Source organism: Giraffa tippelskirchi, chromosome 5, assembly GCF_054371585.1.
Source record: "Giraffa tippelskirchi isolate mGirTip1 chromosome 5, T2T-mGirTip1v1.2.pri, whole genome shotgun sequence".
In the NCBI taxonomy this organism is placed as follows: domain Eukaryota; kingdom Metazoa; phylum Chordata; class Mammalia; order Artiodactyla; family Giraffidae; genus Giraffa; species Giraffa tippelskirchi.
Window position 1 is genome coordinate 106,445,544 of NC_137279.1, and position 26,123 is coordinate 106,471,666.

General features: G+C 42.7%; 1 long non-coding RNA gene across 1 annotated transcript; it reads left to right on the forward strand.

Moving 5' to 3' along the window:
• Positions 1-11,293: 11,293 nt before the first annotated feature.
• On the forward strand, positions 11,294-25,825 carry LOC145506213 (uncharacterized). Its single transcript, XR_014053631.1, has 5 exons — positions 11,294-11,508; positions 20,821-21,057; positions 21,506-21,561; positions 24,754-24,980; positions 25,288-25,825. It is a non-coding gene; the product is annotated as an uncharacterized LOC145506213 (long non-coding RNA).
• Positions 25,826-26,123: the final 298 nt, after the last annotated feature.

Sequence of the window (26,123 nt, forward strand, 5' to 3'; positions counted from 1 at the left end):
CAACAAAGTAAATAGATAACTCATAGAATGGGAAAAAAATACTTGCAAATCACTTACTTGATAAGGGCTCCGTATCTAGAATATATAAAGAAGTCTTAAAATTCAATAATATAAAGACAAATGTTCCAATTAAACATGTGCAAAGGATTTGAACAGACAATTCTTTAAAAAGATATACAAATGGTCAATAAGTATACGGAAAGATTCTCAATATCACTAGTCATTAGGGAAATGCAAATCAAAGCCACAAGACATCACTTCATACACACTATTGATTCCTGTAATAAAAAGGTCATTAAAAAATTGCTGGTGAGAATGGGGAGAAAGTAGAATCCTCACACACTGATGATTGGAATATAACTTTGGAAAACAGTTGGTCCGTTCCTCAAAAAGATAAACATAGAGTTACCATGTGACTCCCCCAGCAATTTCATTCCTAGATATATTCTCTCCCCAAATTAAAACATAACCACACAAAAACTTGTACACAGATGTTCATAACTTCTTTATTCAGAATATCCAAAAGTAGAAACAGCCCAAATGTTCATAAATTGATGAATGAATAAATTAAATATGTGATTGATCTATCACAGAATATTATTTGGCAGTAAAAAGAAATGCAGCACTAATACATGCTAACAACGTGGATAAACCTTGAAAACATTATGCTAAATGAAAGAAGCCATTCAAAAAAGAACACATTTTATATGAGCTAATTTATATGAAAAGTCCAGAATAGGCAAATCTATAGTTTTTCCAGTAGTCATGTACAGATGTGAGAGTTGGACTATAAAGAATGCTGAGCGCAGAAGAACTGAACTGTGGTGCTAGAGAAGACTCTTGAGAGTCCCTTGGACAGCAAGGAGATCAAAACAGTCAATCCTAAAGGAAATCAACCCTGAATATTCACTGGAAGGACTGATGCTGAAGCTGAAGTTTCAATATTTTGGCTACCCAATGCGAAGAGCTGACTCGTTGGAAAAGACTCTGATGCTGGACAAGGTTGAGGGCAGGAGGAGAAGGGGGCGACAGAAGATGAGATGGTTGGATGGCATCACTGACTCAATGGACATGAGTTTGAGTAAACACCAGGAGATAGTGAAGGACAGGGAAGCCTGGCATGCTTCAGTCCCTGGGGTTGCAAAGAGTCAGACACACTTAGCCACTAAACAACAATAAAATAGAGACCGAAAATAGATTAGTGGTTGTTTAGGACTAGGGGTGGGCTGGAAGGATTAGGGAGTACTGATGAGAGATTGTTAAGGATACAGTGTTTCCTTTCAGGTTGATGAAAATATTTTAAAATTGATGATGGTGATGGTTGCAAAACTCTGTGAATATACTAAAAACTATTGAATTGCTCACTTTTTCCCCACTAACATAAAAATTTTACTTAAAAAAAAAGTAGAACCAAAAGGTAGAAGTCAAAAACTTATGTTATTTCACTATGAGAAAGAACTTTCCAGTAACTAGATGTACATGAAAATGAAATGGGCTGTCTTTGAGTTGCCAAGCTCTCTGTGGGTAAGTAATAAGTATTCAAATGGTAGCTCTTAATTATCAGTTTAAAGTCTCAACCCTTCATTTCCAGATGTACGTGCTCCTGGAGGCGGCTATACTACCCTTCACTCAAAGAAGACCCTTACCCAAAAATGGTGTTACCAGGGTGTCTTCAGCTTTACCCGAAGATCTAGAAACTCAGCCTACTGGAGAATTCTGAGAAACTGTATAGACCATACTGCAGATTCATCCCAACTGAAGGCTGAAGAAGTTGGGTTATTGATCTACCAAGTTCCTTTCCATCATTTGTTGAGGGCTGCTCTGGGGCATTAACTCTTTGGCAATTTCAGCTTGTCCTGTGTATGGGCCAAATATATTTCTGAAGCCAGAACAGGCAGGGAGTTGCAGATGTTCATATAAATAGCCTTTGGGTAGAGAGTGAATGTCACGGGCCAGCATCTGCTGCAACACCCAGTGTCTAACTATAGCCCAGATCTGTTCTGGGGCACCAGACCTATACAGGCAACTAGTCATTAGATTTCTCCACCTATATCCGTGAGCAGGGAGATAGGACTCCAGTGGGGAGTAAATTAGCCCTGGTCTCTGCTTATTACTCTCCAAAGGCATCTCAAATTCAACCTGCCCAACGTGAGATTCATTGCTGCCTCTTCCAATCCATTCCTCTTTTCGTATTTCCTGTCTACGTAGATGGCCACTCAAGTCCTCAACCCAGAGATCTTCCTTGACTTTTATATATCCCCAACATCCAATCATACCATGCTTGCCAGAGCCACCTTCTACCTTTCTGGACTTTTCTCAATCAGCTATGTTTTAAAATACATTATTTATTTAAATGGGAATGCAACTAAGCTAGAAAGGGACCTTGATGATTTTCTTGGTGGCTTTCAAGATGAACATCTATGGTACAGTGGTTGTACTTGTTGCCTTCGTCTTTCTGCCCAGCGAGGCTGGAAGCCCTTTGAGTGCAGGCACCACACCTCACATTTTTCTAACTTTCAGACTGAGACAGGGTTACGATTCCAGAAACCCATGCGTGTGCTGGTCTGCTCTCAACATTAGGCATTGCAGGCACAGGGGCCCAGACTCACAAACCTTTTGGAAGCCCTTTAATTTTTTAAAATCAGAAGGAAGATGAACAGAACATTAATAAAAATAATATATAGTAATGAATCCAGCCTGGATTATATTTGTCTTTAGACCCGCACAGTTGTGAAATACAATTGTTAATATTTTTTTGTTCATTTTGTGGTCAAAGGGGCCCAGGATGACAAGAATGCCTGGGGCCCATGAGGGGGATATTTCAGTCCTGGCCCTCAGGTCAACATTACCTTCTCACCATGAAGCTGAAGTTTCTGGGCCTGTTGGGGGCTGCACTACTGTTGTCCCTTTTTATTTATGCTTGAAAGAATAGCTCAGTGAACTGTGTATTCTGCCTTATCCTACCTCCCTTTAAGACTCTAGGACAAAAATAGCCCCAAAGCCTTTTGGACTGGTTGAACTGAAGATAAGTTTAAATTTAAGAGGCTCTTAGCTTCAAACATGGGAGATAAGATGAAAAAAATCCAGACAGTCTACTTGAGTTCTATCCCAATCAAACTTTTATTTCAAAGAACTATTTAAAGGACCTGACATATGTGAAACACAAAACTCTTTTTTTAAACCTTCAGGGATATGACAAAGAGCCTGAAATGAGACCTCCTTCCCACAGCCTCAGATACCCTGTGAGTGCCAAGGTATGAGCTACAAACCCAGGGAGGGCAGCTCTGTTTTGCCTGCCCTCAGGCCATCTGGTATACAAATTGTGTGTTTCCTGGACTCCCTGCAAGTTGCAAGCTGCAAGCATTTGCCTGCAAATCAGGTTGAAATGAACAAAGGCAGCCTTGAAGAGGGATGTCTCAGAGGGCATTGCAGGCCAAGGGATGTGTTTAATGTAGGATGGGTAAGGAGGGGTGGAGCAGGTTGGGAAGGCAGAAAGTTGTTGCTAGGCAACCAGCCTGGGTGCCTTTGTAAATGTGGATATATTTTGTTTGAAGCAGCAGCTGGCCGCCACCACCTTCTTTTCTCTCCCTCTTCCTATTTATACCCAGAATGTAGACCTGATCTAGAACTCTCAGAGAGGTCCTGGGAAGATGGAGAAGGGAGCTGATTGAGGCTTTAGAAGACAGGTGCACATGAAAAGGCAAATGATTTTACAGCTCAGGATAGACCTGGATGTTGATACACACTAACCAAGATCTTAGGCAAGTGTATTTAATCTCTCTGACACTCAGATTCCTCTGTTGGAAACCTGGAGACACAACTGTCTGGCAGGAATGTTGTGAAGATTAGAAAAAGTGCATGCAGAGGACCCAGCCCAGTACTTGGCATATAGTAAATGCTCAGTAATCGACAGTGAGTGTGAAGAGTATGGGCTCAGGCACCAGACTGCCACGTCCCAGCTCTGCCAGTTATTAGCTATGTGACCTCGGCATGTTTCTTAACCTTTTAGTGCCTTCACTTTTTTTTTTTTCATCTGTAAAATAGGGGATAATGATAGTACTTACATGGTTGTTTTGAAATGCATTAATAATTCTAAGTGTTTAGAATAGTGCCTGATCCACAGTAAGCACTCAGTATATGTCAACAATGAATTGTAACACCAGATATACCATGTCTGAGTGCACCTGCAGACCAGGTTCTAGCAAAGCAAACTTGCAGGAGCTCATTTTTAAGAGGATTTTGATTGTGGCCAGTGGTGACTGAAGAGAAGGTTGTTACTCTGGTACCCTGAGAGCAGCCAAAAGTAAAAGTCACTCAGTCATGTCTGACTCTTTGTGAGCCCATGGGCTGTAGCCTGCCAGGCTCCTCTGTCCATGGGATTCTCCAGGCAAGAATACTGGAATGGGTTGCCATTTCCTTCTCCAGGGTATCATCCCGACACAGGGATCGAACTCAGCTCTTCTGCACTTCAGGAGGATTCTTTACCATCTGAGTCACCAGGGAAGCCCCTTGAGAGAGGTATATGTGTTAAGCAAGGATTTTAGCAGAGTCCAGACTCTGATAAACTGCATAACTTTGGGCAAATTACTTAAGCTATTTTAGCTATAAGATACTATTTTGTAAAATGGGTATAATCAGAATCCCTGTCCCATCTGGTGGTTATGAGGATTAAACGAGGTGACTTGTCAGGTGCTCAGCATAAATGCCTGGCCCAGAGTAAGCAGTCAAAACCTGGCAGCTGATATCATTTCTAGAAAGAGAGAGAGAAGAAAGAGAGCAGTGTGGGGCCTGTGTCCATTCCAACAGAGTCACGATAGGAAAGAGCTGCAGAACAAAGCTGAAGATGCTGTTTTTGCAGGGCTCTGTCTTTGATAAGGTGAGATGGATGAGCTAAGGCACCAACAAAGCCACTTTGGCCTCCAGGCAACCAACAGTGACTCCGAGTAGCAGAGGTGTCCTTTTATCTTCACTGTGGGCCATCACAACTGACTACTTGGGGACTGTGAGGGGTGGTGGTTGTGGTTTAGTCTCTAAGTCATGTTGGACTCTTGTGACCCCATGGACTGTAGCTTGCCAGGCTCTTCTATTCATGGGACTTCTCAGACAAGAATACTGGAGTGGTTGCCATTTCCTTCTCCAGGGGATCTTCCTGACCCAGGGACCAAACCTGCATCTCATGCATTTCGGGGGGATTTTTCTACTGCTGAGACACCAGCATTGAGACCTTGGGTATTAAGAGGCAACATTCTTAGTACAGATATTGGAGTTCTCACAGTGAGAGGGGTTTCAGGAATGGAGGTGAAGCTCCCAAGAAGGAAGACCTCAGTGAGAAGGGCTGAGAAGAAATTGTATGGTAATGGGGGCCATGTAAGCAGATGGGATCAGACTGGTGAACTTTCTTATAATGACAACTACTATTAGCACCCCACCTGGTAGATACGAACATTTTTCCAAAGAATGCATACAGATGGCCAACAGGTACATGAAAAATGCTCAACATCACTAATCACCAGGGAAATACACATCAAAATCACAATGAGATATTACTTCACACCTTTCAGTATTTACTGTTAGTCGTTCAGTTGTGTCTGACTCTTTGCAAGCCCATGGACTGTAGCCCACCAGGCTCCTCTGTCCGTGGGATTCTCCAGGCAAGAATACTGGAGTGGGTAGCCATGCCCTCTTCCAGGGGATCTTCTCAACCCAGGGATTGAACTCAGGTCTCCTGCACTGCAGGCAGATTCTTTACTGCCTGAGCTACCAGGGTTAATATGGCTGCTATAAAAAAGATGATATATAACAAGTGTTGGAGAGGATGTGGAGAGAAAAGGGAATCCTTGTACACTGTTGCTGGGAATGTAAATTGGTGTGACCATTCTGGAAAATGGTATGGAAGTTCCTCAAAAAATTAAAAATAAAGCTACTATATCGTTCAGTAATTCCATTTTTGAGTATTTAATCTGAAGAAAATGAAAACACTATCTTGAAAAGATACATGTGCCCTCATGTTCACTGTAGCATTGTTTAAAACAGCCAAGATATGGAAACAACTTTAGTGTTCATAGATGGATGAATGGATGAAGGAAATGTGAATATATATATATATATATAATATATATTGAATATACATATCACACACATACACACACAATGAAATATTATTCAGCTGTAAAAGGAATGAAGTCTTGCCATTTGTGACAATACGGATGAACTTTGAGGACAAATACTAAGTGAAATGAGTCAGGCAGAGAAAGACAAGTACTGTATGATTTCACTTACATACAGAATCTAATAAATAAATAAACACACCAAGCTTATAGATGCAGAGAACAGCACACCAAGCTTATAGATGCAGAGAACAGATGGTGGATGAAGGGATCAAAGGGTACAAACTACCGGTTACATGATAAGTAAGTTGTAGAGGTGTTTTGTACAATATGGTGATGATATTTAATAATAATACATTGCATATTTGAAAGTTTCTAAGAAAGTAGGTCTCTAAGAAAATGTGGTGTGAAAGCACTCAGTGATTATTCTCCTGGGTCTAGCTCCTTTTTATTTCTTTTTCTTTTTTTTAATAGGAGAATTACTTCTTTACAAATCTGTGTAGATTTCCGCCACACAACAACATGAATCAGCTGTAAGTAGACATCCTTTTTATTTCTTAACTCAGCTTTGTGACATGAGCCTGCCTCTGGGCTTCAATAGCACCTTGTACGTTGGCACCAGCCAGACAACTCTTGACTGCAAAACCCAGATATCCCTTGAACTCTCCTGAACAATCTCAAACTATCTTGAGCAATAAGGAAACTGGCTAATGTAATTTAGAAGTCTAAAGATAAGGTAGGTTTCAGGATTGGCTGCAGCATCCTCAGGTCTCAATCTGTGCATGATACTGTCTACCGGAAGAGAAATGGGGCTACTTCCAATGGCATTCCCTGAAGAGTGAGATTTTCCCAGAATGCCCCGCCCAAACCTCTCGTTACAGCTCATTTTCCCAAAGTGATCATATACCTATCCTAAAATCAATTGTTTGCCAGGTGAGTGAGCTTACCTTTAGATCAATGATTCTCAGCTAGGCGTGATTTTGCTCTCCACTCACCCATGGCCAGGACATTTAGTAATATCTGGAGATATATTTGTTTGTCATTGCTGGAGGGTCAAAGGAGTGTGTGTCACTGGCATATACTGGGCAGAGGCCAGGGATGCTGCTAAACACCCTATAAAGCACAGGGCATTCTCTGACAATAAGAATGATCCAGGCTAAAATGTTAATAGTATCAAAATCAAGAAACTCTGTTTTAGACTAATCAGCCTGCACTTGGAGCTTGGAGGGCAGGTAGCAACCTTAATGTAGGGATGGATGAGCAGTGGCCACCTAAAAAACTGAGACTCACTTGGGGAAAAGAAGGGGAAAATGGGTCCTGAATCAACCAACCAGCTATACTGCAGCTTTGCTCCTAGGAGCACTTATCTCATTGTGTGGCTGCTCTTTATTTATCCTGTGTTAGTTTTCTATTGCTAGATAACAAATTGGAGAACATTTAACTTTGTAAAGCAACACAGGTTTATTACCTCACAGTTTCTGCAGGTCAGAAGTCTGGACATAGTGACCTAGATGCTCTGCTCAAGGTCTCACTGGGCTGAAATCTAAGTGTTGATTAGGGCCGCAGGTCTCCTCTGGGGTCCTCTTCCAAACTCATCCTTGTGGTTGAATTCATCTCCTAGAGGTTATAATATTCTGTTTCCTTGCTGGCTTGTTAGCTGGGGGCCACTCTTAGCATCTAGCGGCCACACACACTCCTTACCATGTGGCCAGCAAAGGTGCATCAGATCCTTCCCGTGCTTTGAACCTCTGACTTAAACTCTCCCACCAGCCATCAAAAACTCTGCTTTTAAAGTGCTCATGTGATTAGGTCAGGTCCATTCAGATAATTTCTCTTTCTCAAGTTCAACTGATCTGGAACCTTGACTACATTAACCAAATCGCATCACATCATCACCTATATTAGTGTTTGGACGAATAACTGGGAAAATGTTACGTGTATCCTAAGAAGCATCTTTATGTTCTTGGCTTTTAGCAGGGTACCCGGCAAACAATTTTTCTTTTTTCCAATAAACATTGCTTGAATGACTAAAGAAAAGAATAAGACAAACTCATTTCTTCTGGTGGGGGATAGAATTACTAGATTGGTCACTCAGGGGCATGTTATAAAGAGAACTGTACAATCTTGGAATCAGAAGATACATGTGGTCATACAGGAATCTGTTAATCATTCCAGGAATCCATGTATTCACAGTGTGGGGTTCATCAGATCAGTTCTCCCTGGTTCTGAGCTCTGTATTTCTTTTACAATGCAGACTAATTTTCTGCATTGCCTCTTGGGCAGAACCGGCAAGGTGCTGACTCATATTGAACTGCAGCTCACTTGAAGCTTTCCTGCATTAACTGGTATTGTGCCAGGTCTCATTTTTGTACTTGGGCAGATTTTATGCCACTTCCTTCCCACTCATTCTTCTGCCGTGGGTTCTGGCCTATCATTTCAATCTTTTGGAGACCTTTGGGAATTCTGATTTTATTATTTGCCTCCTTGACTCTAACATGATAATACTTGAAAATACAATGAGTCCATTTTCTTTGCCTTTGTCCAAATAGTTTATAAGAATGTTGAATGAGACATTCAAAACCCTGAAACATGTTATTGCTTTCAAGTTGACAACAATGATTTAATCAACATTTTGCATAAGGGTTGCTCAACCTATGATGAATCAACTTTTTTTTTTTTTTCTGGCTGAGCAGCATGCGGGATCTTAGTTCCCTACACAGGGGACAGGACCAGGGATTGAACTGGTGCTCCCTACAATGGGAGCATGGACTCTTAACCATTGGACCATCAGAGAAGACCCCTGAATCAACTCTTTTTATTTCTCTATCATATCTAAAAGGCTATTATGAAAGACTTAAATGTTTGGCTAAACCTAAGCTATGCTAGTAAAGTAATGCTCAAAATTCTCCAAGCCAGGCTTCAGCAATATGTGAACCGTGAACTTCCAGATGTTCAAGCTGGTTTTAGAAAAGGCAGAGGAACCAGAGATCAAATTGCCAATATCCGCTGGATCATCGAAAAAGCAAGAGAGTTCCAGAAAAACATCTATTTCTGCTTTATTGACTATGCCAAAGCCTTTGACTGTGTGGATCACAATAAACTGTGGAAAATTCTGAAAGAGATGGGAATACCAGACCATCTGACCTGTCTCTTGAGAAACCTGTATGCAGGTCAGGAAGCAACAGTTAGAACTGGACATGGAACAACAGACTGGTTCCAAATAGGAAAAGGAGTACGTCAAGGCTATATACTGTCACCCTGCTTATTTAACTTATATGCAGAGTACATCATGAGAAACGCTGGGCTGGAAGAAACACAAGCTGGAATCAAGATTGCCAGGAGAAATATCAATAACCTCAGATATGCGGATGACACCACCCTTATGGCAGAAAGTGAAGAAGAGCTAAAGAGCCTCTTGATGAAGGTGAAAGAGGAGAGTGAAAAAGTTGGCTTAAAGCTCAACGTTCAGAAAACTAAGATCATGGCATCTGGTCCCATCACTTCATGGGAAATAGATGGGGAAACAGTGGAAACAGTGTCAGACTTCATTTTTTGGAGCTCCAGAATCACTGCTGATGGTGACTGCAGCCATGAAATTAAAAGACACTTATTCCTTGGAAGGAAGGTTATGGCCAACCTAGATAGCATATTTAAAACCAGAAACATTACTTTGCCAACAAAAGTCCGTCTAGTCAAGGCTATGGTTTTTCCAATGGTCATGTATGGATGTGAGAGGTGTACGGTGAAGAAAGCTGAGCGCTGAAGAATTGATGCTTTTGAACTGTGGTGTTGGAGAAGACTCTTGAGAGTCCCTTGGACTGCAAGGAGATCCAATCAATCCATCCTGGAAGAGATCAGTCCTGGGTGTTCATTGGAAGGTCTGATGTTGAAGCTGAAACTTCAATACTTTGGCCACCTCATGCGAGGGGTTGACTCATTGGAAAAGACCCTGATGCTGGGTAGGATTGGGGGCGGGAGGAGAAGGGGACGACAGAGGATGAGATGGTTGGATGGCATCACCGACTCGATGGACATGGGTTTGGGTAGACTCCGGAGTTGGTGATGGACAGGGAGGCCTGGCGTGCTGCAGTTCATGGGGTCGCAAAGAGTCGGACACGACCGAGCGACTGAACTGAACTGAACTGAACTGAAGCTATTCAGTATACATGCACATATATCCCTAGGAAATGTAATACACATCTTTTGCAAGCAGGTACATCCACATAGTAGAAAATTCTTTTCCAAATTCTCAATTATGCTGTGCCTTGAAGTACTTCGTATTGTTCTTGTGTAGAGACATAGGTATACTTTAACCTCCACATTTTATCGATTGCCTGCTAATATTTTCTCAGTAGCAGTTGAGTTTCACTGATTTATAAATATAAGCTGGCAAGCATTTCCACTTCCTTACCTCCATGGCTTATGGGAACTTCCATTTGGGAGAAGAAGTGACTGTTCTGACTTGTAAAGATGAAAGTTTGGGCCGAAGAGTGGGAGCAAATGATATGACCACCTGTTGAAGGGATTCTCTTTGAGGTACCTGGTTATTTCTCATGTTTTTCTCTTTGACCAATTATTTACATTTGTAGTTTTCCCAACTCTTCTTAATGATCACACTTTGAAAAAGTGAAAGTGTTAGTCGCTTAGTCGTGTCTGACCCCATGGACTATAGCCCTCCAGGCTCCTCTGTCCATGGAACTCTCCAGGCAAAAATACTGGAGTGGGTAGCCATTCCCTTCTCCAGGGCATCTTCCTGACCCAGGGATTGAACCCAGGTCTCCCGCATTGCAGGGAGATTCTTCACTGTCTGAGCTACCAGGGAAGCCCAATTGTCACACTTTGCTAGTTACACTGTTATGTCTGACTCTTTGCAATCCCATGGACTGTAGCTCATTAGGCTCTTCTGTCTATGGAATTCTCCAGCAAGAATACTGAAGTGGGTTGCCATTCCCTTCTCCAGTGGATCTTCCAGGCAAGAATACTGGAGTGGATTGCCATTTGCTTCTCCAGGGTCTCTTCCAGACTAGGGATTGAACCCAGGTCTCCTGCATTGCAGACAGATTCTTTACTGCCTGAGCCACCAGGGAAGCCCATCACACTTTAGGGGAATCAAATTCTCTTGTTCACAGGAAAAGGTTGGCTCTCTGTGAATGGAAGTTTCTTATTATGACATAGGGTTCTCTTTCAATGCAAGATTGGATGCTCCAGGACCACTGAATTCACCAGTAATGCTGTAGGGATAGAGTTGTACTTCATAACTTTTTAGAAGGTCTATGAACTTAGGAAGTAGAGACAGTGGAGAAAAATTTAACTGTGTAGTGAGACCTCAAAAGAGCCCTCAGTGATCCCTGCCTTCTGGTATTCACATTCTTGTGTATTCTCCCACCATATTTGTACCAAGGTAAGTCTGTGTGACCAATGGACTATAGCAGAAGTAACAGTATGTCAGTTCTAAGATGAGGTTATAAAAGTCATTGCAGTTTCCATCTTGGTCACTCAAATCTTTGACCAATCACTTGAGGGAAAGTCGGTTGCCAGCTGTGAGCAGACTACAAAGAAGACTATGAGATGGAGAATGGAGTCTCTGACCATAGCCAGTGAGGAAACAAGTTCTCTTACTGACAGCTATGTGAGGTACTTGTGAGTGGATCCTCCATTCCTGATCAAGCCTTCAGATGACTATAGTTTCATGAGAAACTCTGACTGGAAGCACCCAGCCAAGACACTCTTGGGTTCCTGATCCCCAGAAACTACATCAGATAATAAATTTTGTTGTTTTGAGATAGCAAAATTTGAAGTAATTCATTATACAGCAGTAGAAAACTTGTACACTAGGAGATGCTGAATATGTTGTTTGGGTTCCCTTAAGGAAAGTGAATAAAATGCTAAATTCCCAGAAAATAGTAAAAGACTAGCTAGTTAATTTCTTAGGTCAGAACTCTAGAGAATATTGCTATGACTTATATAGATAGGCCTTTTACCATTTTTTTAAAATGTCAATAATGATAATTGTCCTTTGTTAAACCACACACACATATTCACACATGAAGTAAAAAGCACAAGTACCTTTTCTATTCTTATCTTATTCCTCAGAAGCAACTGCTGATATCAATTGGGTTTTTATCTTTCTAAATCTTTTCCGTCAATTATAATCACACACATATACAATTACAAAACCCAGTTTGTGTGTACTGTGTGTGTATTTGACAAATGTTTTATCATTTAACATTCATATCATATATTCTTTGATGACAATGATTTAATCAACATACTTCGCATAAGGGTTGCTCAACCTATGACAAATCAACTTTTGTTTTTTGGCTGCGTTGCATGTGAGATCTTAGTTTCCTGACCAAGGGGAACAAACATTTTATCATTTAACATTTATGTCATATGTTCTTTCAACGCCAATAGACTTGGCTCCAATATAATTGTTCTAAAAGGTTATATTATATTCTGTGCTGTGCTGTGCTGTGCTTAGTAGCTCAGTTGTGTGCAACTCTCTGTGACCCCATGGACTATAGCTTTCCAGGCTCCTCTGTCCATGGGGATTCTCCAGGCAAAAATACTGGAATGGGTTGCCATGCCCTCCGCCAGGGGATCTTCCCAACCCAGGGATCAAACCTAGGTCTCCCACATTGCAGGCAGATTCTTTACCATCTGAGACACCAGGGAAGCCCAAGAATACTGGAGTGGATAGACTATCCCTTCTCCAGGGGGGATATCCCTTCTCCCTTCTTCCTGACCCAGGAATTGAACTGGGGTCTCCTGCATTGCAGGCAGATTCATTACCAGCTGAGCTCCCTGGGAAGCCCCATATTATATTCTAATAGTGTGGTATTCTATAATTTATTTAAGTTATAGTTCATCACTAATTATTTATAATGTTTATTAATGTATTTATTTGCCAATACACTCAAGGCCACGGTAAAACATCCTTGAGCACTGGTACAAATATTTCTGTAGGATAAATCTTCAGAAGTGGAATTGAGGATTAAAAGCTATACAGATTTAAAGTTTTGGTAGATGATACCTAATTGTTTTTTATAAAGTGAAGTGAAAGTTGCTTGGTTGTGTCCAGCTCTTTGTGACCCCATGGACTATACAGTCCATGGAATTCTCCAGGCCAGAATACTGGAGTGGGTAGCCTTTCCCTTCTCCAGGGTATCTTTCCAACCCAGGGATCGAACCCAGGTCTCCCACATTGAAGGCAGATTTTTTACCAGCTGAGCCACAGGAAAGTCCAAGAATACTGGAGTGGGTAGCCTATCCCTTCTCCAGAGGATCTTCCCGACCCAGGAATCAAACCAGGGTCTCCTGCATTGCAGGCAGATTCTTCACCAACTGAGCTAACAGGGAAGCTCATAAATTTTTTTTTTTTTTAATAAATGTTGTCTTTATTTCTTTCCCCACTAACATATTTTTGTATCCTAACACTAGATAGTAATGATTTCAAAAATTTCTGCTAATTTGATGGGCAAAAGTTTGCAGCTTATTACATTTGCATATTCCTGATTTTTTATAAGAAATCTACAATTGTTTGAATTATTTTCTTATAGACAGTATGTCATCTTTCTGGCTGCTTTCAATAGTTTTTTCATCTTGGCTTTTAGCAGTTGGATTATGATATGTCTAGTCACAGATTTTTTGCGTTTTTCCCATTTGGAGTTCTCTGAGATTCTTGAATCTGTAGGTTTTTGTCTTTTGCCAAATATGGGAAGTTTTAAGTCATTATTTTTTCTAGTATTTTTTTTTCTGCCTCGTATTTTTTTCTCTTCTTCTGAGACTTGAATGACACAAATGTTAAGACATCTTGGTATAATTTCACTGGTTCCTGAGGCTCTATTAAAAAAAAATCTTTTTCTATGTTGTTCAGATTGAATAATTTCAATGGTTTATCCAGGTTTTAGAATTTCAGCTATTGTATGTTTTAATTCTGAAATTTACATTTGGATCTTATCTATACTTTCGGTTTCCCTGCCAACACTTTCTCTTTCCATTCAAGAGTTCTGTCCCTTGCTCTGTGGAATATTTCACAATACTTGTTTTAAAGTCTTTGTCAGAAAATTCCAACATCTGCATCTGCTGATTGTCTATTTTCATGTGAGCTGAGATTTCCTGGTTCTTCATACACTGAGAGGGGAATGTAGAATGAAGTCTCTCTTAGATAGCTGTGTCCTAATTTCCAAAACCTGTAAATATTTACATGGCAAAAGGGATTAACATTGCAGATGCAACAAAAGTGCTTATGAGACTCAAACCTTGAGATGGGGAGGTTATACTAGTGGGATAAATATAATCATGCTGCTGCTGCTAAGTCGCTTCAGTTGGGTCAGACTCTGTGCGACCCCATAGATGGCAGCCCACCAGGCTCCGCCGTCCCTGGGATTCTCCAGGCAAGAATACTGGAGTGGGTTGCCATCTCCTTCTCCAGTGCATGACAGGGAAAAGTGAAAGTGAAGTCGCTCAGTCGTGTCTGACTCTTAGCGACCCCATGGACTGTAGCCTACCAGGCTCCTCCATCCATGGGATTTTCCAGGCAAGAGTACTGGAGTGGGGTGCCATTGCCTTCTCCGAAATATAATCATGGGCACCTTAAAAAGAAGAGAATGTTCCCTGGTTATGATCAGAAAGGCAGGTGACAATGGAAGAAGGGTCAGAGAGATGATATGTTGCTTGCTTTGAAGATGGAGGAAGGTCCATCAGCCAAAGAATGAGAGCTGTCCCTCAGAGCTTGAAAATGCAAGGAAATAATTCTCCCAAAGAGTATCCAAAAGGTGTCAGCCCTCCCCATACCTGGATTTTAACCCAGTGAGACTGAATTTGGACTTCTGACCTACAGAACTTAAAAAACAACAACAAATACCAGCTGTACTATTTTAAGCCACTAGGTTTGTGGTCATTTGTTGTAGCAGCACTAGAAAACTAATACACTGAGTAATGTTGGATCATATCTGGGATGTTTTGAATGTTATATTTTGGGAGACTGGGTTTTATTTACATCTTATGTAAATGATGGTATTTATATTTTAGCAGGCAATCAACGGATGGATTCAGGCTGAAAATTTTTCAAGGATTTTGTAAGTTGTAGTTTCAGTGTCAGATGTGTTTTCAGAGCCTTTGCAGCCACTTAGATTTTCTCCATGTGTGTGCCACTGGGGGGTCATTCTGGGACCCGAGTGATGGTCCACCCCTTAGTTCAGTTCATGGTGTCTTTGGTGTCCTTTTTAGGAGAGAGCCACACCCACACAGCACAGGATTGAACCTAGGAGTTTGTGAACAGCTTTAAGGACCCATTTGCCCAAGTTCCTCCTTTTTTTATAATCTCCCTGGAACTTCCCAGCACTTTGTGTCACACCCCCCTCCCCCATCCCCATCCTCTGGACAGAAAGCGAGTGCTCTGTCTATCCTGCTGTGTTGCACCCTTGCTGTGAATGTGCCCACATTGGGGGCCAGGTGGTGGGAGAAGTGAGAAAGGATTGGGAGTTCCCTCACTCTCTTGGGAAACAGCTCCTGCAGACAGAGAGAAAGGGTCCTCTTGGGCTCCACGGTTGCCACTCTCACTACTCCTGCACTGATCGCCTTGGGGGGTTGGGGCTGGAAGAATAAAGGAAGCAAAGGAAATGAACAGGGGATTTCCCCACTGTCTCTGCTTGTTAATTGCACCTGAAGCCAGAACAAGAGAGGCTCTTTCTAGCCACACCTGTTATTCATTTCCGGATTCGGGGTTGCCTCCCATCCAGACCAGGGACCCAGAGGACGCTTGGGGCTTTCACTCCTGGTTCAGAGGCATATCGAATTCTGGTCTTCCTCCCCAACCCCTGCTACCATTTACACTCTGGAGTCCTCAGATAGGCTGATCCATGTGTTCTGTTTAGTTTTTAAGGCTGCATTCGTGTGTTTACTCCATTTCATCCAGAACTGGTTCCCTGACTCTTCCCTTGGTGTCTGCAGACACTTAGGTTTCCCCTCAGGGGTTCTGGGTACAGGACAGCACCCTGTTTCCTTGATGCTCTTCAATAGGAACAGGTCACAGCAGACAAAAACCAATCGTGGTGAAGCAACATTCTTTAAAGCACCGCTTACTTGTTCTTGGGAGAAGGCAATGTCTCCCCACTCCAGTCCTCTTGCCTGGAAAATCCCATGGACAGAGGAGCCTGGTAGGCTACAGTCAATGGGGTCGGTAAGAGTCGGACACGACTGAGCGACTTCACTTTCACTTTTCCCTGTCATGCACTGGAGAAGGAGATGGCAACCCACTCCAGTATTCTTGCCTGGAGAATCCCAGGGATGGTGGAGCCTGGTGGGCTGCCGTCTATGGGGTCGCACAGAGTCGGACACGACTGAAGCGACTTAGCAGCAGCAGCCGTACCTGTTCTTGCCTCCTCTGTGTTCTAGGACTTTCATCAAAAGACACACAGAGAAGTCAGACTCAGTCTCGAGGTTCATCTATAAAGAAGTCCAGAGAGACAGCTTAATGCAGTGTTTTACAAGCACAAAAGGATCTGTTGAGAATGACTGAATCCTATGAAATAAGAATCAAGGGAAGATTTCATTACATCCTAACATTTTAGCATGTTTCCTGCCACAAACTATTGCCATTCTAACAAACTAATTTCTTTTCACTGAAGATCTGGTGGAAATCTTTTCAATGATGTGGCTCAGTGAATGAATGTGAATTCATGCTCTTGCCCACCTCTGTGGGAAGCTTTCTTTATACTAGTTCCCCTGTGCTCCTTTGGGAAAGTTCTAAGTCTCTTGGTGTGTTTGAAGCTCATTTGTTGTATTGTAAGGGAAGTGTTTAATCTTGTATTGTAAGGGAAGTGTTTAATCTAAGAATCTGGCACTTACTTTACATATAAGCTTTTCCCTTGTTTGCTTAATAGTGCAGCTTGGTTTCCTAACTTGAGCAATTGACCAGCTGCCTCTCTATTCTGCTCTTTTGTTTGTGATTGGACTGTGGCAAAGTAATGAGTCTTTAAACTCCTTTTAGTAGGAAAAATAGTTTCTGAACTAAAAACAGATGACTCCCATTGGGCCAGGATACTTCTGTACTTCCAGTAAACATTCCTTCTCATCATTTCTCATCCAATTATTATGTAGGCCAGTGCTGACCAAACATTAATATACATAAGAATCATCTGAGCATTTTGTTCAAATAGGGATTCAGATTTCTGGGATGGGGATTGAGATCTTGCATTTCTAATATCTTCACCTGAGATATTGATGCTCCTGGGTCTGCTGACTTTCGTAGCCACGTAGCAATGTGGGACTACCCAAGAGAATTAATCAGGAGAATGTCACATGTGGCTTGGTGAAGGTCATTGTCTCAGGTTGCGTTTCCTGGGAAGCCTGGCTGAGATGGAGATGCACGCAGGAGTGTATTAGGAAGTGCTCTGGAGATTTCCACGTGTGCAAGAGGCAGGGGGAGCCTGGGCAGTGAGGCAGACTCAATGAAAGGCTGTTCAACCCTAGAACTCTGAAGCAGGGACGCTCTCTAGAGTTGAAGTGAAGGGACCAGGCCTATATAGGCAACCCTGACCAGCCACTGGGTGCAGGCTGCCCCAGGAGGGAGGGTGTCACCTCGAATGAGGTGACTCTGCAGCTGAAGCCCTTCCTATACAGGACTAGCCCCTCAGGCTAGTTAGCACACTGCACTTCCAGCAGCCAAAGGACCAGCTTGGCTGTGTGCCATGTTGCACATCCTGGACCCTGCTCTCCACTTCCTCTTTAGATGAGCTAGCTTTCAGTTCAGTTCAGTTCAGTTCAGTCCCTCAGTCGTGTCTGACTCTTTGTGACCCCATGGACTGACTGCAGCACACCAGGCCTCCCTGTCCATCACCAGCTCCTGGAGTTCACTCAAACTCATGTCCATTGAGTTGGTGATGCCATCCAACCATCTCATCCTCTGTCGTCCCCTTCTCCTCCCGCCTTCAGTCTTTCCCAGCATCAGGGTCTTTTCAAATGAGTCAGCTCTTTGCATCAGGTGTCCAAATTTATTGGAGTTTCAGCTTCAGCATCAGTCCTTCCAATGAATATTCAGGACTGATTTCCTTTAGGATGGACTGGTTGGATCTCCTTGCAGTCCAAGAGACTATCAAGAGTCTTCTCCAACACCACAGTTCAGCTAGCTTACAGCCCTCCTTTTCATTTTCATGCTGATTTAAACGCCCTCAGACATAATCCCTCCTTAGTACCTTGGCCTGAAAAAGTCAACTACAATTGTCAATGAGCATCAGTTGAAGCCTCTAGGTGGGCAGTTTGTATTTTTAAGAATTTCTAGACTAGATTTTTTTTCAACCCTGAAAGGATTCCATTTAACATTCTTTATAGATTCCTACTAAATCAGAGGTTCTGATGGCCATAAGAAAATCTCTGTCTGCAGTAGAATTGGGACTTGAGACATAAAAAGAAAAGAATTCCTTTTCTTGCAGGAAACAAAGACCTTGAAGTATCTGTAGGCTGAATCGAAAGGAGAAGGGTTAGGTCTGAAAAAACCCATTTGTAGATGAATGAAGCAGGAAGACCAAAACCAGGCTGTTTAATGATTGAATCCTGTGCCCCAGTGATTGTGTAATGCAAACTTTAACCCCGGCTAAATATAGTTTATACCCTGAGAATCCTTTACACTCTAGTAAAAATAGCTGCACACTCGAATGGCTCATGGGCTTGGTGATTACAGGAATAAGGGCCAGGAATACTGGGCGAGAGGAAGGAGAAGGGCCAGAGATCCCTGGGAGGGGTCCCTGATGCCATCTTGCCCTTTGAGACAGTTCAGGCAGACAGCAATGGCAGAGAGTTGCCCAACAAGAACGGCAGTGGGAGGCAGGAGAAGGCAGCTGGATGGTGAACTGGCAGTTCCTTAGCAAAGGGCTGCAGTAAAACCCACCATTGCCTCCACATACCATGCTTCTGCCAGTTGCCCCCATCTAAGCTGGACTGCGATGTTTGCCAGACAAAGCTTCCCGCGTGAGGCAGATTCCTGTGGCTGAAACACTGGGAAACCCAGTCACTGGGTGGGGAAAAGGTGGGTACCAGAAGCAATGGGTAATGGAAAAGAACCCCAAACCAGACTGTTGGCCAGGGCCTGGGCAGAAGTTCTACCCAAAGACAGGCACAAGAGTAAGGCATAAGAGGTGGCTTCCTTGGCTGGAGGGGGCCTGACTGTGCCGTCACTGAATATAGGCGGATGCCAAACAGTGGTCTGGGGCAGGGTTGCCTGAAGAAGATCAAGTGTCCAGAGGTGAGAGCTCTGGATTTTTGTTTGTTTTCTCTTTTACTTCCTGCAGCTTTTGAAGTACACATGGAATAAAAAGCCAAGCCTGGAGTACAATTTTTGCTTTTGGACAAGGCACTGATTGCTACTATTTACATATTTTAGTTCCATGCCCTGGCTCCTGCAGCACCAGAATTTTTCACATGCTGTGTGTTCACAGATGAGAATGAAAATGGTATCTGATGCCCCTGGGTGGGGTCGTGTGGAATTATTTGCACACTCATTGAGGCATCTTACAAAGGCTGGACTGGCAGAGAACCACCTCATGTAGGTAGAAGTAGCACAGTGTGTGTCTGACAGAGATGAGCAGTGTCTCTGCCCCTAGCCAATCTCCTCCTGCCTTCACTTGATCTCCTAAAAAGAGTCTTCTAATGTAAAGCCACAGCTTACAAGCAGAAAACCTATGTAAGTGCAAGGTCCATGGAAGTTGCCCAACCGGAACCAAGTGATGCAAATCATTGACTGGACAGCCCTGCTTCCTGGGGGATTAAGTGTGTCCAGCTCTTGATTTACATGGATATTTCTTCCAGAAGAAAAGTGGGGGGTGGGTGGGTGAAGAGAGCAGAATGCAGAGAAGAATTCAGATATACTGATCTGCACCAAACACCATTCAAAATGTCAGGCCCCTCTAGTGACTCTCATGCCAGTTCTCTTTCATTGGCTGATTTCAGGCTACTTCTTTGCTATCACCATTAAAATGTAGAAAAGAAAGAAGAGTCAAATTTATTGAGAAACTACTCTTTGTTTTATATACTATTCCAATTTAATGCTTATAGCCACTCGATGGGATAGGAATTTTTCTGTTTTTTTTTAAAATATACATATGGCATGTGTATATATACACACACACACACACACATATATATATATATTTAATATATGCAGCTTCCCAGGTGGTGCTGGGGGTAAAGAACTCACCTGCCAATGCAGGAGACATAAATGTGGGTTCAATCCCTGAGTCAGGAAGGTCACCTGCAGGAGGGCATGGCAACCCATTCCAATATTCTTGCCTGGAGAATCCCCCGGACAGAGAAGCCTGGCAGGCTAGAGTCCATAGGGTTGCAAAGAATCAGACATGACTGAAGGGACTTAGCACACATGCAAGCATAAGGGAAATTCAGAGAAAATAGGTATATGTGCCAGGGTTGGTTATTTTTAGCCTAGCTCTGTCTGACACCAAGACTTTGCTCTGCAGTGGTTCTCAATCCCATCATCACCCAAGGAATCTTGGGAAAAGCCAGTGCCTGGGCCCCAGCTCAGGTCAAGTAAATCAGAATCTCTGGAGGGGTAGCCCAACACTGGTACTTTAGAAAATCTCTCTGAGTGATTGTGTTAAGTCTGGGGTTAAGAACCACTGGGCCACACCCTACCACCCACTTCTCATTCCAGTAAAACCCCTGTGTTCTGCCCTTTCTCCCACTGTCTTTGGCTTTTCAGAAAGACCCGTATCTAGCTGGTCCACAGAGGCCCAGTTGATGAACGAGACATCTGAAACCTTGAGGACTGTTCCTTTCATAACAAATATGTGCAGAGCATAAACCGATGCGGGCTTTCCTTGTTAGCTGTATATACTGGGTCTGATGAACACTATTTGAATTGCAAAAACAGCAATATGAGCAAAACAGCAACTCCGGGAGATGCTTATTGACTGCCTTGCTGTTACTACAGGAAGTGGTAAGAAAAGCACTACATAAACATGGAAGTTCTCATTTCTGTCTGCTTACTGTCTAGCTGTGCGATTTGAGGAAATTTCTCTTACCTACCTGGGCTTCAGATTCTTTACTTGTAGAAAGAATGTGGGTGTAGGATCTGATACTATCTGACATTCCTTCTATTATCTACCATGTAGATCATGTTATTGCAACCCTGCAATATCTATCTATAAAACACCTGTCATTTGATCAGTGAGTTTATCTTAAACATGTGTTTATTTCCTTATTATAAAAAAACAACTATGAAAACACAAAAGGCTGTTTTTTAAAAAATATACTAGGTCAAGCTCTGGCCCCCCTACCACCCCTTTAAGAACAATCAGTTGATTTAGAGACTCTAATGCTTATGCTTAGATGTTAATTATAGGTTTCTTCAGTGACATCCATGACCTTGACTTTTAATTATTCAGGAGTGGCAATTACAGAACCTAAAGTGGGCTGTTGACACAAGATGCTTGGAAATAAGGTAACCCTTTTCTCTTTTTCCTAAATCAGAATGCATTAATTATTTTTAATGTTAAGTATTAAAGACACATTTGTTCTAGAGAAGGTTAATTTAGTTCAGTGTATAATCCTGTAATTTAAGCATTGTTCATACTTGCTGCTAATGAATATTTGAGGGAGCCCAAGGAGGCTCTTACATGTTTGGGGCTTATACAATGCAGAGACCAAGGCACCCATCCATAGTCCCTGGGGTGGAGACTGCTGGTCTACTAAAGGGAATATTTTTAGAGGTCTTCCAAGGCCAATGTGGAGCAGAAGGTCTACTCTGATATTTAGCTGAAACGTGTCAGGCTCTGTGCAAATCCAGCCACTCTGCTCATTGAGCCTAATCCAAGCCAACACTTGATGATATTGATCAATTCTGTCTTTCCCAACTGAGCACAGAGGAGTGTGGGGATCCTGAGAGGTGTCCTGGAGGCAGCCTCAGAAGGGCCTAGAGGAGTCAAGCAGGCAAGGGAACCACAATGACCAGCTGCTGATGCTGCCTGAACTGATGGGTTTGTATATAGTGGCCAGTGTAGGTTTTCTTTAGAGGAAATATCACGTGCAAACAAACAAACACAGCAACTCTTTGAACACCACCACAGTGAATTCTTACCTAATCCAGTTCATCAGGATTGAATCAACATCTAGTCCTGAGAACAGCAGCTCCCCTTGCACCTCCATAGCAGGTGGTACAGGGACTTGTAAGAGCAAGTCTCCTCTGTAAAGATGTATTTACTTTGCAAAATAACATGGTAAAGAAGCCTTTCTTGCTGTTTGGCTCAGGCTCTGAATTTCAGCCTCTGATTGGCAGATGGGTGGTCCTGCCCACCCTGGAAGCTTCAGAGGGAAGTTCAGAAAGGAACGTGGGGCCCAGACTTCCCTGGAGCTCCCATCCTTCCTGTCCCCCAGTCCTCTTTGGAGCCAGGCTGGTTATGGCCTTTTTCTCCCTCGTCTTTCGTTATGGGACACTGCCTTGGAACATGGTCTCTTTGCACCCAGAGTTCAAGCCTGAACATTCCTAGGAGTCATCAGAAACAGTAAGAAAGCCTTCTAGAAAGTTCACAGGTGCACCTTGTGAGAATAGTATGTTCCAGACCTGGGTACTTAAGAGCCTGAATGCCTTGGTTTCTGGCCTGCACAGGTGTACACTGCGTGCAGGACAGGAAGTTTCTGTCCTGGGGAAGGCTTTTGGCCCATTACAATTCTGTTTTAACGGTCTGCTGGTTTTAGATTTGCTTCTCCCCACACCACCCTGCCTTGAGCTATAATAAAGATAGATCTGCAGAGATCAGATTTCCATCTGTACACTGTGTTTTCGTTCCTTCTGAGTAAACATTTCCTATGTTTTCCCAGCCTGTGACAATCCTATCAAAGCCCCAGTTCCCTTCCTCAACTTCCAAGCTGGCCCAATCACTGTGAAATCAGGATGAGAGTTCCATTCTTTTGAGAGTTAGGCCACAGGTTTTCTTTGTAAGAAATGTCTTTGAGGATGACTAGGCTTCTTGACTCGGGCTTCCCAGGTGGCTCAGTGGTAAAGAATCCACCTGCCAATGCAGGAGAGGCAGGTTCGATCCCTGAATCAGGAAGATCCCCTGGAGTAGGAAATGACAACCCACTCCAGTATTATTGCCTGGGAAATCCCATGTACAGAGGAGCCTGGAGGGCTACCGTCCATGGGGCTGAGTGACGGAGCACACACGCGGGCTTCATAATCACTGGGGGAAGATCTAGGCCCTCCATGCAGATGGGCCTCAACTTTTTTTTTTTTTTTGCGTAATGAATTTCCGAAAATGATCTCAAATTTAAATTCACTCTTTAGTGGGGGAAAGAGAAAAATACACTTGAAATTGCCCCCAATTTATCTGATAGGCTTGGATTTTTGTAAGCAATGAATTGTTGGGGAAGGAGACAAGCATACATGCAAATACCCTTGAATGTGGTCTAATTGTAGACCTCCTACCTAAGAAGAGCATTTCCTTCTTCCTGAGAACTTTTGCAGTTGCCCCTCTGCTGTTTAGTCCTACCTCAAAAGAGCCTGGACTCGCTTCTAGTTTTCTACTTTCTGCTTTCCTCCTACCTGGGCTGGTGGGACGGGCTTTTGCCCGTGTTCCCCGTGGGTGAGGCTATTCAGAAGCCCATGGCAGGAAAGGCGAAATGCTCAGGGCCTGGCTGATGCAGGATCCTACTGGTTTGTGGTGGCTTGGCCAGCCCTGCAGGATAGGTCTGACTGGGCGAAATACGATTCTTGTTGGTGTCTTGTTTGTCTTACGGAAGAGTAAGGGAATAGTATTTATTTTTGTGATGACTCAATTCACAGTGTCTTTCTCCTAGCTGGTGGTGTCTGAACTTTGACACTTGTATGGATCTCACTGGTGCAAAAATTTCTGAAGAAGAGATCTATCTCTAGAGGATGACCAATTAGAGCAGTTGTTCCTGGACTCACTTCTCTAGGGAGTGTGGCACCTGAGTGATGGGAGGGTGCCGTGCTGGTGATCCCATTCACCTTCTGTTATTATCAGCTTGTGCCTTCCCTTCTAACTCTCTGTAGGGTCCCTACAGACCACGCTGGTGATGTTTTCTCACATTGCTTCTACCACCTAAGTCCTGTGTGGGCTGCTTTGGGTACAAGCTTTGTGACCAAGGTTGACCTCAACATCCATTTAAGACAGAGTTTGCTTGTATACAGATAAGACAAGAATAGGAAACATAGGCTCTGCTGACAGTCATTAATGTCAATTTGTGGTCCTTTAATGATGGCTCGTAAACAGCGCTGTTCTCCAGAATTCAGTCCTCGTGTCTTGTCTCATGTTATTACTCTTTGGGTTATTTCATCTATTCTTGTGGATCTAATTTCCACGTAAATGGAAGATCTTCTAAACCTATGTTTCAAGATTTCTTTAAAATCTCTAGATTTGGGACTTCCCTGGTGGTCTAATGGCTGAGACTCCTAGCTCCCAAGTGCAGGGGCCCAGGTTTGATTCCTGGTCAGGGAACTAGATCCTACATATCACAACTAAAATTCAAAGGTCCCACATGCCACAACTAAGACCCAGCACAGCCAAATACACAAATATTAAAAAACATCTAGATTCATATATCTAACTACCCCTTAGTATGGTACCTTGAATTTAATATATCCAAAATGTAACTCATTATCTTCTTCTTCCAGCCATCTTTTTCTTCTGTGGTACTTCTCCTGGTGGCTTGCATCTGTGTCACCTACACATAAACTGAAGGAAGAAACTTAGTCATCAGCCATGACCCATTTGTCCTTCCCTATGCAATCCCTGCGTCACATCATTGCCTGCTTTAAACGACCTCGCTGGTTTTCCATCTCCTTCAGAAGAGAGCTGAACCTCCAGACAGCACAGAATGCCCTCCTTGTTCCCTGTTTATGTATGTATGATCCACGAACTTGCTTTAGCCAAGTGTAACTTTTGGCAGCTTTCTGGGTTAGCTATTTTTTGCACACTGTTTTTGATTTTTTTTTAAGGCCTGAAACACCCCTCACTCCCTTCTTTGCCAACAATTTCTACTACTTCTTCAAGGCTGCTCTCCAGAAATCTCCATCTTCAGAAATCCTTTCCTACACAGCAATACTTCATTATGGGAATGAATTAATAGTTATTAAATTTCTGTGAGGGTCTTCATATTTTTGAAAAAGATATGAGATTTGCATATCTTTTTCTAATCCCTTCAACAGCCTTGCAAAGAAGATATTATTGCCCTGGATTCATAACCAAGAAACTGGGCTCACAGAGGTAAAGAAAGCTGGAAGCAAGTTAACAATGCAAATTCTCAGGCTTCATTCTTGGCCTACTGATCAGAATCTCTAGAAGTGGGACCCAATCTGTGTTTTAATGGATTCTTCAGATAATTCTTCTGCACAGCCAAGTTTGAGAAGTACTCCAGAGCTTGAGGAAATCTCAAGGTCCATGAAGAAAGCAATTGTGAAGGGATTGGCCCAGAAGAAAGCACTTTCTCTCAAGTGCTTGAAAACCAATTTAATGTTGTTCAAAGGTAGTAAAAGATACTATTTAAGATGGAAACTAACTGGGAAATGAATTAAAATGCAGGGGTTATGTAGACACATGCAGGCTAAAATTAAACATACTGCTGAGTTTTAGGAAAATCCTTTTCATGACCAGGACTTTAGACTAAATATGACCTTGTTTGGCAAAAATCTGGACTTTGTAAAGGGTGCTCTGGAAATAGAATAAATTGAGAGTTGATTGTCCCAAGTATGTATCACCCTTTTTTAATTCACCCACATCTCCTGCTGGGCTAGACTGTGTCCTATTCTGCAACTTAAGACTGTCAGTGGGCATGGCTAGAGGTTAGGATGACAGTTCAACAATACTTATTTTTAAGGAATCTCTTGAACTTGAAGGTCTCTCAGGCCCCAAAGCATGCATGTTTCTCTAAAGGTGAAATTTCAGGCCAATAAGGAATATTTGGGGAGTAGGAATCCTCAACTTAAAAAGATGAATGCCAAATGGGTCAACAATATGTCAACTGATGCTGGTTATGACAAGAAGT